The 15159-nt window shown below is 38.1% G+C and overlaps 1 pseudogene; it reads right to left on the reverse strand.

The window, feature by feature from the left end:
* Positions 1–4909: 4909 nt before the first annotated feature.
* On the reverse strand, positions 4910–5010 carry LOC130464632 (uncharacterized; annotated as a pseudogene).
* Positions 5011–15159: the final 10149 nt, after the last annotated feature.

The raw sequence follows: 15159 nt of genomic DNA on the forward strand, positions 1-15159 counted from the left end.
GTTAATTATGGTGGACTCTCGTAATATAATATTGCAAGTTGTATGTTGTAGTTGGCTAGATAAAGGTATAAATGAGAAATTTATATGCCAGAAATGGAATAGAATAGAGTGTAAAGAACGTTCACCAACGGAGGTATAGTAGGTAAATATAATAAAATATAGATAAAGTAATGGAAATATGTAAATATGTTGGTATATGTAAGATAAAATTTAATAAAGTAAGAGAAATTTAGTGGAAAAGTAGTAAATATTGGGGGTAAATAGGGTAAGATACGGAGTAGTAAATTTTATGTCCAAAAATAGCATAAAGCACAATGTAAAGAACATTATGAAACGAATTAAAACGAAAAATGTAAAGATCATTTCAAGGGCGTAATACAAGTTTTAAGCTCTTTATGTCCGCATGTTTCTATTAATAGGTGCAAAAAACCTAAGTTTATACCTTCAAAGGTATACTTTGTATTAATTAGTAACTTTATGGTATGTTCACCTTTTTTATTCTGAAAGATAAGAAGAATCAAACTTATGAGCCCCTCCACTCAAGAGCAACTCCTAAGCTATCGTTTCAAGGATAGAAAGTAATTGAGGACTATTACGAGTATCAATAAAATATGAGATTGAATTAAATGTCCTACATTAGCTATCCAACCAGCAACGCCGTTTTCTTTTTCGAAAATGAGTTCAATCTTCCATTCTTTAAGTAGCGAATTATGTCTTTTATATCCATGACAATATTTTGAAGTTTCCTAAAAAAATTTTGTTGTGTTGATAATAAGCATGTTGTCGCCTTCAATAATAATTTTCTTGATACCAGTGTTTATGGCTTCTTGCATGCCTTTATGAAGAGCGGTATCTTCTTCCATAAAGTCTTGAGAGGTACCAATGTTGAAAGTACCGGCAGTGGGTACTTGCCCTCACTATCTCTAATGATAATTCCTGCTGCTCCTAAAGCAGTTTTGCATGAGCCGTCGAAGTTGAGTTTGAAAAAGCCAGGAGGGGGGGCGACACCAACGAATAAGAATAGGAGAAGAAGGATGGTGATTGTTGGGGGTGTGTGAAGTGAGAGGGGTACCCTTGAATTGGTGATGGTCAGTTTAAACGACATTTCCATTACTAGAAGGCAATGCTTGCTTTTTGAAAAAAATAGTGGTGGTTAAAAGATGCATTATAAAAGATGCAGTCATTTCTTTCCTTCCATAAGGAAAAACTTATAAACATAAACTTAGAGAAGGGAGTCAGGTGTTTTTTAATTTGATAAAAAATTGTGGGAAAAATATCGTGCGGTGGGAGAGAGAAATCTAGCGATGTTTTTACTATATTTGATTTCCATACTAACCTGGTTGTTTGTTATTGAAGAAAAAGATGGTTAATATTTTCTACATAGGTGTCACAAAGAGGGAAAACAGTGAAAGGTAAAATATTTCTTTTAAAAAGAACTTCTCTTAATATTTGGATACTCCTATGACAAATTTTCTAGTATAAATATAAGAATTTTGGGTGAGATGTCGGATTTTCAGATCCAATGGAACTCTCATTTCTGCAGATTAAGGGGTAAATTATGTGCCAGCTAAGTTGTTGATTTAATTGTAAAGGATCTAGAAGAGGTGGCCCCCTTATATTCAGGTATCTTTAATTTTAAGGAAAGGGATAGGAATTCCTTTGATTTTGGAGACCATGTGCGGTGGAAGAATTTTTCTAAGCGTCATGGTATCCCATATTTAGTAGGGAGGATAAAATCTGAAACCATGAGGTCTATATTTACAGTGGAAATATGAAGATTTAGATGTTTTAACAGGCTATCCTGGATAGCCCAATTATCTCGCCAGAAATTAATTGAACTTCTGTTCCCTAGTTTCAATCGAATTTATTTTCTTAATATTTCTCGGTGACTAAGGATGTCACGCCAGATTTTTGAATCTTTTTTTTAGGTTTGCACATGTAGAAAGATGAGTTTGCTAGGTAATTCTGACGAATGAGTGAGACCCAAAGGTTATTATTGTCATTTAGAATCTTCTAGACTAACTTAGATAAGAAGGTTCTATTAAGAGGTTGAGTGTTATGAAGCCCCAAACCTCCAAATGAGTAGAGTGGAGGTTGTTCCACGCTATCAATGGTGTGGAAGAAGTGAAGGGACTTTGTTTCCTGGAAAAAAAAATTGTGGAAGATATCTAGATGGTTTCAAATTTTTTGACCAAGCAAAAAAGATGAGCAGACATAAGCTATAAGAGCTTCTAAGTTGCATTGAATAAGAATCGTCCTACCTGCTTTGGAAAGATAGTTTGCATGTCAAGAGTTAATGGTCCTACCTGCTTTGGAAAGATAGTATGCATGCCACAAGATTCAATTTTTTTTTGAAGGATGTTGTTATAGTCGGCCCTTGTGGGTTTGTAGGATGAGAAGAAGTCTCCTAGGTATCTTCCAAGAGACATTGATTTTGTCACATGGAACATGCTTGATGAGCGACATTTATGTCGCTCTTAGCTTAGGATTTTATGTTAGTTTTTATACTTTTTTTATAGTTTTTATAGCTTTTTGTGTAAATTTTATAAGTTTCGTTCCATCTTGTGCTTTATAGGTGATTATGATGAAAAGTGATGGAAAACAAGTAGAATCAAGCCAAAACAGGGCTTGTGCGATCGAGTGATGGTTTGTGTGCCCGAACAGAGGAGTGCAAATGGACACAAGGAATATCTAGTTCCGTGCGATCGAACGTGCTCTGTTGTTCGGTCGCACATGATTGATTTTTGGAGGCAGAATGTCTCTAATTTGGGATGCGATCGCACATCCTACTATTCGACAGCACAGGTTTTGTGCGACCGAACGTGCTCTGTTGTTCGGTCGCACAGGTTAAGTTTTTGGAGGCAGAATGTCCCTAATTTGGGATGCGACCGCACAAAGCTCCCAACTCGACCGCACAAGAGTTGTGCGCCCACACAAGGCCTTTCGTTCGAGCGAATCATGCTGCAGAGGAATTATGAGCCAAAGAAACCCCATTCGACCGAACAGGGTTCTTCGTTCGGTCGCACATGACGAAGGAAGTGTTCTTCGCTGCCTTCGCTCGCACAGGACCCAGTATTTGCTAGAATGATTCTTTTACGTTCGGTCGCACAGACCTTATTCAAAGAATTAATAATTTTAGCGGGCTGCTCTTATTCGAATTTTGGCTTCTATTTGGGGAAACTTATAAATAGATTTTTCGATTATTTTGTTAAGTGTAGAATTTTAGTTGATAATTTTAGACTCTCAAAGTTAGTTTTTTAGCATTTCTAGAGAGAGAAACTCTCCTCCATTGAAGCATCAATTTGTAATTCTCTAAACTCTTCTTCTAATTTTGTGCAATTCAATTCAATTTCTTAATTCTTGCTTTTGTTGTGATTGTTGATTGTTCTATAATTCCTTCAATTCTTGAATTCTTTTGATTTTACTTAGTTACTTTGATCCTTAATTCTCTTGTTGATTGTTCAATTGATTGTTCTAGTCTTTGATTCCCTCTTCCTAATCCTTCAATTTCATGCTTGCTAGTGTAGAATTAATGGATTTCTTGATTTCTAGAATGGCTAGCGAGTAGATTTAGGTTAGGGAAAGGGGAGAATCTAGGGGCCTAATTAGGGGAATTTTATGATTTAATTTATTAATGATTGATTTGATTAAATTGATTTAGTGCTAGGATTTTCCATGATCAATTGAGTAGTAGTTGCAAATTCTAGTTGATTGAGTTAGATTGGAATGTATGATTTAGGTTTGGCAAGACGTTGTGAGCCCAGTTCATGCAAGTGAATGATAGTTCCCATTATATGCAAGCTAATCTAGCTTAGGACTATGCGAAAGCTTTTCTATAGGCTAGGTTGCTTCGCGTGCTCTATCCGAGAGGTGGCGAGTACGTCATTAGTTTTCATTCCCCTATGTGTTATTTCATTGCATCATTCATGATTACTATATGGTGGTTCATTTCCCCCGATTTCCCTAGACTATCCCCAACTCCCTAACGTTTAGCTTCCTTGATTTAATCTAGTTTAATTGTTAGTTTAGCTTCATAGTGATAACTAAAATCAAACCTCTTGTTCGAATTAGGTTGACATTTAAACTCGAGAACCATCGTTTCTTTGGGACGATCCCTTTACTTGCCACTATAATTCATATAGTTGGTTGGTCTAGTGGTTCTATAAATTTTGTTTGATTGTGGCTTTGATCTTTCAACGACGGTAAAACGCCCTATCAAAATGGCGCCGTTGCCGGGGAATGGTTGTTGTTTTTGAGTTTAAGTTGAGACTAGTTCATCATTAGAAAATACAAAAAAACATTGCAATTTAGCTGAGCTTTCTTTTTCCTTGGCACTGCTCACGGTTTTTCTTGAGTTTGTATGCTTGTTAGGGGGCGTGCTCGTCAAAGGACCCTCCATCCTCTTGACCTCGAATTGGAGAGGACACTTAGGAGACTAAGGCGTGTACGGTCTAGCTCATCAAGCCATAACATATTCGAATCGTTGAGTTTTGGTGAGGAACAACAAGAGAGTGAGGAAGTTTTTGAGAATATGGCTCTCCCGGTTAAGAACTTGGGAATATCGGGGGCATTCGAAGCTACGTGTGGTATTCAAGCCCCCACAACGGGTGCCAAAAACTTTGAGATCAAGCCCGCCTTGATCAATTTGGTCCAAAGCCACCCCTTTTGTGGGAAGAGTAATGAATCACCTCACGAACATCTCAAATAATTCGAGCACTATTGTGACACAATCAAGCACAATGGTGTCACATCGGATTACGTGAGGTTGACATTATTTCGGTTCTCTCTACTTGGGCGAGCAAGTGATTGGCTTGACAAGGAGGTCAAACCCAACTCACTTCGCACTTGGACCGAGGTGATGAGTGCATTCTTAAACAAGTTCTATTCGCATGGGAAGACGGCGGAGTGTCGCCACAAGATTCAATCCTTTGAGCAAAGGCGAGATGAGTCACTCTTCGAAGCTTGGGATCGTTTTAAGGAGTACCAAAGGGAATGCCCTCACCATGGGATCCCTAAATGGTTGTTGCTTCAAACATTCTACTTGGGGTTTGAGTCCAAGTTCGAAGACAAGTCTTGATGCGGGCGCGGGAGGCCCCATCATGAATAAAACTGAGGATCAAATAGAGGAAATCATTGAGGATGTAGTTCAAAACTACCAATCTTGGCATGTAGGCACAAGGAATTATGATGGGAAAGGTAGTAGTGAAGATGGTAAGGGTTCGGTGTACGCCATAGAGCAAGCACGGATGATAGAGAAGCTTACCTCGCGATTGGAGAAGCTCGAAAACACACCAAGCCAACCGCCATCACCGTCTACAATCCCTCCTCCTTCGGCCACTCTTCTCTCTAAGGGGAAGAGCAAGGTTAGTTCTTATGTCTCAATGCCTCCGGGCACCTCCTTTTGCGAAAATTGCCAAGACTTTAGTCACTCCCCCAATGCATGCCCCTTAGTTCATAACTTGTCATTTGTGGATTATGTCCCTTCGTATGAAGGCGATTTTGATGTAGAGTATGCTAATGCCGTAAATGAGAGGTCTAGGAATGATAACCCTAACAATCCAAATTTTTCTAGGCAACCTAGAGGGCCCTCTATGTATGGTTCCCACCAAGGCTATGGCCAAGGAAGTGGGTATGATAGCCAAAATCGAGGTAGCTATAGAGCACAAGGCTATCAAAGCCAAGCGCCCTATGGTCAATCTCAAGGTTTTGGCAATCAAGGCCAATACAACCAAGGGAGTTATAATCCCAACCATCAAGGTGGAGGGGGTTATAATTACTCTTATGGGCAATTTTGGGGTGCCTCAAGTGGGGGTTATCCTTTGAACTCGGGAGGTCCTTATGGTGCATCTCAAATCCCACCTCCCGGATTCAATGGACCGAGGACCTTTGGCAACTAATATCAAGCAAACCTTAGTGGTTATGGCCTTGCATCTCCACCACTCCCGCCTCTCAAGTCTAATCTTGAGGCTCTCATGGAGTCATTTGTGGGGGCGCAAGCCAAGAAGAATGTCGAGTTTGAGGATGGATTTAAGCAATCCAATACTCATTAGAGAATGATTGAGACCCAATTAGCTCAACTCGCTAACACCATTAAGGAACAACAAGTGCATACTAGTCTCCCACCCCAAGGTCAACCTCCTAAGCAAATGTATGAAATCATGACAAGGAGTAGGAAGACTTTAGATGATGTTCCTAGAGCTAATAAGGTTTCTAAGCCCAATGGGAAAGATCAAGAGGGAGTCATTGAGTCGAGTGACAATGATGTGGTAGAAGAGGAGCCTCCCATCAATGATGAGGGTGATACTCCCATTCCAAAAGAGGCAACTCTTCTACCTCTCCCCACTCCTAAACTTCCCTATCCCCAAAGATTCATAAGGCACAGTTAGATGTGCAATTCTCAAAATTTCTTGAGGTTCTTCAAAAATTGCATATCACTCTCCCCTTTACGGATGCGTTGAAACAAGTGCCTACCTACTCAAGATTTCTTAAGAAAATCTAGAATGGGAAGCGGAATTGCGACGTAAAGGAGACGGTGAACCTCACCGAGAATTGTAGTGCTATTATTCTTAACAAAATGCCACCCAAACTCAAAGACCCGGGTAGTTTTTCTATCCCTTGTGCTATCAAGGAGCTTGAAATAAGAAATGCCTTGTGTGATTTGGGTGCTAGTGTTAGTCTAATGCCTTATTCGGTGTTCGCCAAGCTTGAAGTTGGTGATCTTGTCCCAACCAACATCACCTTGCAACTTGCCGACCGTTCAGGCAAGTACCCTATTGGCAAGATTGAGGATGTATCCTTGAGAGTGGGCGGATTAGTGATCCCCGTTGATTTTGTCGTCTTGGATATTGATGAGGATGCCCATACCCCTATTATCTTGGGGAGGCCATTTTTGGCCACCGCGGGTGCTCTTATCGATGTGAAAGGAGGACTAATAACCTTGAAAGCGGGAGATTCAAAAGCTAGCTTCAAGCTTCCCCTTGGTGACAGGTGTTTTGCAAAGATGAAAACTTGTATGAAGATAGAAACTATTGCTTGTATTGAGAGCTATTACTCACATGCTAACCCTTCTATCAACTTTCGTGTTTCTAAGTGTGATAATGAGCCTTCTAGGTCCTCTCCAGATGACAAGAAAGTCCATGTGATCCCAAGGGTGTTTGATGATAAGTTTGATGATGTCATAACCATCCCCGAGATATTTGGGATATATGTTGATGGTGATGTTGGGGCTACAATCTCGAAAGTAATTCATGAATCGGCAAACAAGGCCAAGAGACCCAAGAAAACCAAGAAGCCCAAGAAAGCCAAGGAAAATCTTGGTGGCGGATTATTTGGTTGGGACCTTATGAATGGTAATGTCGGTAAATTGTTTGTGCCCATGGGGGCAAAAAGATAATTTTTGACTAATGATGACCCCAAGTTAGTTGCCTTTGGCCCCCCATGAGTTTTGGGGGGATTCGTCAAGCTAATGACGTTAAACGAGCGCTACCCGGGAGGCAACCCAGTTGTCTAACTCTTGGATTTCATTTGCTTTCGTTTCGTAACTATTGTTCCATTTGTGCATGTTTTTGGTATTGTTTTGTTGATGTGGGTTCATGCTTTCGACCAATGCCTTGTTCGTCGATTTATTGGTGAGTTTGTTCGGTTTTTACCGGTTCTTTGCGGGACTTGCTCCCACGACATCTCCGGTAACATCCTTCTAACTCTCTTGCATTCTTTGGGACGGGCATATTGCATATGGGGCATTTGGTTGGATGGGTAGCTGTGCCCCTCCTTGCTTAGTTTTAGGCCTTGAGGACATGGCCTATTTCTAGGTTGGGGGGAGTTTTGTTGTATAGTTGCCTATTTGTGATGCTCATGTCTTGGAAACCATACCATTATGTGCACTTGTATATGTTAGTTTCTTTGTTTTTAGTTTGATTTTAGTTTCTTTTTGTTTCTTTTGTTTTGTTTGTTTCTTTTTCTTTTCCTTTTTGGTGTGTTTTCTTATTCTCTTCCTTTTTCTTTCTTTTTCTTCTTTTTCCTTTCCTTTTGTCAAGGCAAGTTTTTCTAGGTTTTCTTAAGCAATATTCTTCATTTGGGCAAATAAAATTGGAACTTGTAGACTAGAATGCTTTTATTCCCAATTGGTAGATGTTTACACGGTTTTTAATGTCTTGGGTCGAATTTAGGATTTGGTGTTAAGGAAGTTGGTTAGAACTTCGGGTAGCATGCGTCTTGAACCCTTGGCTTGTGGTAAGATGGTGTCGATCTCTCTAGTGATTTGAAACCGGAGAGAGTGGTATTTGCTCCCTTGTGAGGTTCATGTTCAAATTAGCCCAAACACATATTCATATATTTTGAGTGGCATGGATCCTTGGCATTGACTTTCCTACTTCCCGAATTTGACTATTTCCTCCCCGAGACCGCGACCGAACTACTTTAGGGGACGATGGAGGCATTTCTTTCGGTGACTATTTTTCTTTTTAGTCTAGGACTTTATTTTCTATTTTTCTCATATGTTTTTGTTTGCATTTGCCCCCTTCCTAGCCATTTGAGCCTTGCCCCTTCATTTCTTATGAGCACATTACAAGCCTAATAGCCTTTGTTTTGTTTTCACCCTTAGAAGTGATAGTGAAGCTTTGTGTTATGATGCTTGTTGGTTTTAGAATGATTATGCATATTTGAGGAATGATGTTTATTGGTATGAATGGCAAAGTTTGGGAAGTATGTTGTATATATTGAATAAGTGATGCAAAAGCAAAAATGAGAAGTAAAAGTTTTGAAAAAGCCAAAAATAGAGAAAAACAAGGCATGAGAAAAGTTTCAATTGAAACACAAAAAAAAGAGAAAATCAAATCAAGAAAATTGCAAAAAGAGTTGTAGTTTAGAATTGTTGTTGAATAAGCTTGGGGGTACCCCAAATAAGTGGTATGAGTTTGTATTTGGTTCGTTTTGCTTGAGTTGAGTTCTATCATTGCGCTTCACTTTGGGTATGAGCACCAAATTACCAAATTTGTTCCACACCTTACCCCTAGCCTATGTTACACCCTAAAAAGTCCTCTTGACCCTTTAGAGTTGAGTCATTGTCGGTGGAGGGAGGATTTGGTCATGTTTATGGAATGGGATTGTCATGCTAAGATGTCGGGTAGCCTATCTTATTTTCTCCGGCGCCTTCGCGGTGTCTCGAGACGCTACTCTCAAGGGTGGAAAAGATCTAGAGATTTGACGTGGTATGCTCGGTTGAAGGGGAATTTATTAGTGTTCACCCTTAGTTCGCTTTGCTTGGCACTTGAATCTTTCACTCGATTTAGGACATTAGTTAGCATGTATTCATTTATTTTATTGGTAATGTTAGTGTTCTTTTATACTCGTTCCATAATAAAGGCCCTATCTTGGATTTTGTAGTTTAATTTCTTTTCTTCTCTTTTCTTTTCTTCTTCTTTTCTTTCTTTCTTTTCTTGGTTTGTGCTTTTCATTTTTAGTCTTACCTTGATTAGATTTGCTGGTTTTTTGTGTTTGTCAGTTTTTAGGATTCAAATAGTTGCTCATTATTTCCTAGTTGAGTTTAGTTTGCTAGAGACTAGCAAACGCTTAGCTTGGGGGAGTTTGATGAGCGACATTTATGTCGCTCTTAGCTTAGGATTTTATATTAGTTTTTATAATTTTTTAAAGTTTTTATAGCTTTTTGTGTGAATTTTATAAGTTTCGTTCCATCTTGTGCTTTATAGGTGATTATGATGAAAAGTGATGGAAAACAAGTAGAATCAAGCCAAAACAGGGCTTGTGCGATCGAGTGATGGTTTGTGCGCCCGAACAGAGGAGTGCAAATGGGCACAAGGATATCCAGTTATGTGCGATTGAACGTGCTCTGTTGTTCGGTCGCACAGGATTGATTTTTGGAGGCAGAATATCTCTAATTTGGGATGCGATCGCACAACCTACTATTTGACAGCACAAGTTTTGTGCGACCGAACGTGCTCTGTTGTTCGGTCGCACAGGTTTGGTTTTTGGAGGCAGAATGTCCCTAATTTGGGATGCGACCGCACAAAGCTCCCAACTCGACCGCACAAGAGTTGTGCGCCCACACAAGGCCTTTCGTTCGAGCGAATCATGATGCAGAGGAATTATGAGCCAAAGAAACCCCATTCGACCGAACAGGGTTCTTCGTTCGGTCGCACATGACGAAGGAAGTGTTCTTCGCTGCCTTCGCTCGCACAGGACCTAGTATTTGCTCGAATAATTCTTTTACGTTCGGTCGCACAAAAGGTCTGTGCGACCGAATGGCTGCGCGGGCTGCTCTTATTCGAATTTTGGCTTCTATTTGGGGAAACTTATAAATAGATTTTTCGATTATTTTGTTAAGTGTAGAATTTTAGTTGATAATTTTAGACTCCCAAAGTTAGTTTTTCAGCATTTCTAGAGAGAGAAACTCTCCTCCATTGAAGCATCAATTTGTAATTCTCTAAATTCTTCTTCTAATTTTGTGCAATTCAATTCAATTTCTTAATTCTTGCTTTTGTTGTGATTGTTAATTGTTCTATAATTCCTTCAATTCTTGAATTCTTCTTGATTTTACTTAGTTACTTTGATCCTTAATTCTCTTGTTGATTGTTCTAGTCTTTGATTCTCTCTTCCTAATCCTTCAATTTCATGCTTGCTAGTGTAGAATTAATGGATTTGTTGATTTCTAGAATGGCTAGTGAGTAGATTTAGGTTAGGGAAAGGGGAGAATCTAGGGGCCTAATTAGGGGAATTTTATGATTTAATTGATTAATGATTGATGTGATTAAATTGATTTAGTGCTAGGATTTTCCATGATCAATTGAGTAGTAGTTGCAAATGCTAGTTGATTGAGTTAGATTGGAATGTACGATTTAGGTTTGGCAAGACATTATGAGCCTAGTTCATGCAAGTGAATGATAGTTCCCATTATATGCAAGCTAATCTAGCTTAGGACTATGCGAAAGCTTTTCTATAGGCTAGGTTCCTTGGCGTGCTCTATCCGAGAGTTGGCGAGTACGTCATTAGTTTTCATTCCCTTTGTGCTATTTCATTGCATCATTCATGATCACTATATGGTAGTTCATTTCCCCCGATTTCCCTAGACTATCCCCAACTCCCTAACGTTTACCATCCTTGATTCAATCTAGTTTAATTGTTAGTTTAGCTTCATAGTGATAACTAAAATCAAACCTCTTGTTCGAATTAGCTTGACATTTAAACTCGAGAACCATCGTTTCTTTGGGACGATCCCTTTACTTGCCACTATAATTCATATAGTTGGTTGGTGTAGTGGTTCTATAAATTTTGTTTTATTGTGGCGTTGACCTTTCAACGACGGAAAAACGCCCTATCAATGCTCGCTAGGTTATCCTTACGGGAATTATTAACTTGTTTGGAGAAAATAATGACGAATTTGTGAAAATTATTAATTGACCTAAGATTAATCATATTTCATTAATTGTATTTTCCAATAAATACAAGAAGAAGTATGCCTTGCAGAAGACTAAAATATCATTCGTGAAAAAGAAGGCATGGGATCTTAGAAGTGCGAGGAAAGGCTGATTCCTATTTCATTTTTAGGATCTGAGGTTATTTTAACAAGCATAAGAATGAAAACTTCAGTACATAGGAGGAAGAGATAAAGAGATAGAGGATCTCCTTGTCTAATATCCCTGGATGGGGAGAAATTGTTAGTTGAACCATTAAATTCCAAGGAGTAGGAGACTGTAGTGACGCATGCTTTCACCCATGTAACCCATTGTAATTGGAAATGAAAAGCCAAGAGGGGTTCCCATAGGAATCACACTCAACCCTATCATATGCTTTTTCCATATCCAGTTTGAGGGCACACCATCCTATTTTTGAATTTGATTTTTGAAAGGCGTTAAGGATTTCCTGAACTATTATGAGATTTTATTTCATGGAATGATCTTTCCGGGATGAAAGAATTTTGGAAAAGGCTTATGCTTTTGAAGGACAGGGCTAAATACAGAAACTAGAAGCTTGAAGATTTATTTGTAAAGTGTATTGCATAGAATGATCGGTCTATTATCATTAGGGTTTTCAGGATTATCATTTTTTGGGATCAGTGCAATAATTGTGTGATTTAAAGTTTTTGGTATTTCACCTTGAAAGAAAAAAATGTGTATTGTCGTAGTAACTTCTTGACCTACCATTGGCCAATATGCCTGAAAAAATTTAGGGCCAAAGGAATTTCTAAGCCTAGAGACTTAAGAGGGTTCATGTCAAAGAAAGCTTATTTGGTTTCGTGAACAGAGAAAGGTGCAATGAGATCTAGTTGTTCTTGAGGAGTGACAAAAGAAGGAAAAAAAATAGTTTCTTCCAGTTTGTTTTGATGACGTGAATATATATTTGAAAGAGTCTAATAAGTAGTGGGATACGGAGTCGGGGGTGGAATTCCATTTACCTAAGTAATTTCGTAGCCTAAAGATTATGTTTTTTGCATTTATAAATTTTAATCATCGATGGAAAAAGTGGGTATTTCTTTCTCCTTGAGTTAACCATTTTTTTTTGCGACAATTGTCAAACTATTTTGACTAGAAAGCAAGAGTTTTTTCCGTTGTTAGACCATACGAAGCAAATGGTTTTAAAAGTGGATTATACAGTCAAGAATAAAGATTGTAATCAAGGGATTTGATTTGCCCTGGATTTTCATTCCGCTTCTTCTTATTGTTACCATACTTTCTAATTGCTAATTGTCGAAGGTTTGTTTTGATATCTGTTAGTTTTGTTGAATTCGAAAGAAGCTTGAGTCGTGGTGACACAAATTCCAAAGTATTTTAATAAATGTGCGTGAGTCATTATCTAACGTCCATAGGTTTTAAAACATGTAGAGACGTTTAACATTAATAAGAGCGTCAGTTGTATCAAAGGAAACTGGCGCATGATCTGAGACAGACAAAATTCCGTATGAAATAATTTGATTCAAGAATAGTGAGGTGAATTGGTTGTCAGAAAATCCCATATCAAGTCTTTGTAAAATTAGATCATCTCTCCTGGATTTCCAAGAGAAGGCTCCTTGAAGAGAATTGACATCTACTACATTGTGATGCGTAAGGAATTTTGTAAAGCGTCCACATAGGGTGGGTGAAATTGGATTACCACCTAGTTTATCCTATGGCGGTAATAGTTCGTTGAAATCACCCATTAGAAGCCATTAGAAGCCAACAGTGGTAAGAGCCTCCCAAAAAGGGTCCTTTTGATTTTCCTTGGCTGGGCAGTAAGCCCTGAGACTAAAAAGGTGACATTAGTCTGATTGTGGTATACCGTGAGTGTGGTGTTAATATTTTTAATATTATCATTATTCCAAAGGACCCATAAGCAACCATAATGGTTAGTTTGGTCAATAATTAAATGATGCTGAAATTTTAGACCGTTTATGATGGCTTTACTATTTGCATTGCTGGTCATTATTTCCATAATAAAGTGGATGTTTGGTTTGAAATTATTCCTAAGAAGTATGAGTCCAGCTATTTCTTGGTCTCATCTTCCTCCTTGAATATTATGTGAGCGAACCTTCATGTATTAACTATATTTAGAGGGGTTAAGTGTGCAAACGTATAAGGATGTACTTATAATTCGTAAGTGAAAACCCATATGATCTTTAAAGAGGGGTAAAATGGAGATTTGTAAAACAAATTTGTTCAGATTTCATGAGTAACATGTTGTAAAGCATCGTAATTATAATTAAATTACATAATTTAGTGGCGGATTTGGAAATTCGGTTCCGATAAGAAACAAAGTTCTTAGGTGATTCATTTGCGAATTTTCAAATCCGATTCCAAACAAGAAAAGGGTGCATATACACCATATGACATGTAAATAGATAAAAAAAACTGAAAAGGCGGATATATTTTTATCTGGTTCGTATAAGAAACGAAGTTCTTAGGGAATTCATGTGCCGATGTTAAAATGCGCTTCCGAGAAGGGTTTAAACCATTAATCATTTTGGGTGATAAAATGATAGGCGAAATCTTACTCCTATTAAAGATAAACGTACTATTCAGCAACAAAAATTATAGCTAGGGAAGTAAGGATCGAATCCACAGGAAGACAATGTTCTTTACTAATATAAATTAACAAGTCTAGAATACAAGTAACCAATAAAGGGGGTGTTTTATGATTACAACTACGATAATAATTAAATCAAGAATATAGATATTAAAGAGTCCAGGGCAGCGGTTCAGCACGAATGCGGACTAGGATTGGACGATGGACAAAAATAAATAATCAATAACCATAACTAGGGCCAACATGCATCTTTTGAATCTAATGAATCCCTTAGTAAATACACCTAACAGACTCTCTCAAATTACTAGCAATAATCCTATATAATAGTCTTAGGTCAAAAACATCAGAGTTATACCTCTCAGCGCATAATATAAGTCTAACCAAACTCAACCAAATTAGTTCGACCGAACAGAATTGACGAACAATTAAAGAAAACTATAGAAATTAAAATAACCAATCCAATCCCAATAAACCATTCATGGATCCCTAAACCTTAGAAATTAAACTACTCACACATATTAAAAATAAATAAAGCAAGCATATTAATTGAATAATTTAAATTAAAGAATTGAAATCAAACATTAAAGCAATACCCAATTGAAGAAGGAAACTTGATTGAAATTGAATGATTGAAGAAACAATAAAGTAATAAGAATTTGAGAGAAAACTAAAGCTAGGTAAACTCAAAAGTGCTGAAAACTAAGATCTTTTCTAAATCCTTAAGACTTAGTATTTTTAGTCTTGCTAGAAATTAGGCAAAACCGAGTCATTAAACTAATACGTAAAATTGAGTCGTCCCCCGATCGGTCAAACATTCACCAGATTGGGCTCGAGTGGCACCTGACGCTTCAAAAAAATGAAATATTTCCCGCCCGAACGGGCCAGCTCCGCATGATCGGGCGCGCGTGCAAAACTGAACAATTCCTATCTTCAAACTGCCATAACTCCCTCGCTATTCGTTGAAATTACGTAAGTAATCACTCGTTGCAAAGATCTTTAGTTCTAGAATCCAACCCAATTAGAATCAATTCATTTCGATTATAGAAGTTATGATTAACATAGTGGACAACACTCATTTTTCTACTTCTTTCACTATTCGCTTTGATTCAAAACTCTTCCTGCCCAATGTTTTTTTTTGTGTGGAAA

The sequence above is a fragment of the Spinacia oleracea genome, chromosome 6, assembly GCF_020520425.1.
Source record: "Spinacia oleracea cultivar Varoflay chromosome 6, BTI_SOV_V1, whole genome shotgun sequence".
NCBI lineage: Eukaryota > Viridiplantae > Streptophyta > Magnoliopsida > Caryophyllales > Amaranthaceae > Spinacia > Spinacia oleracea.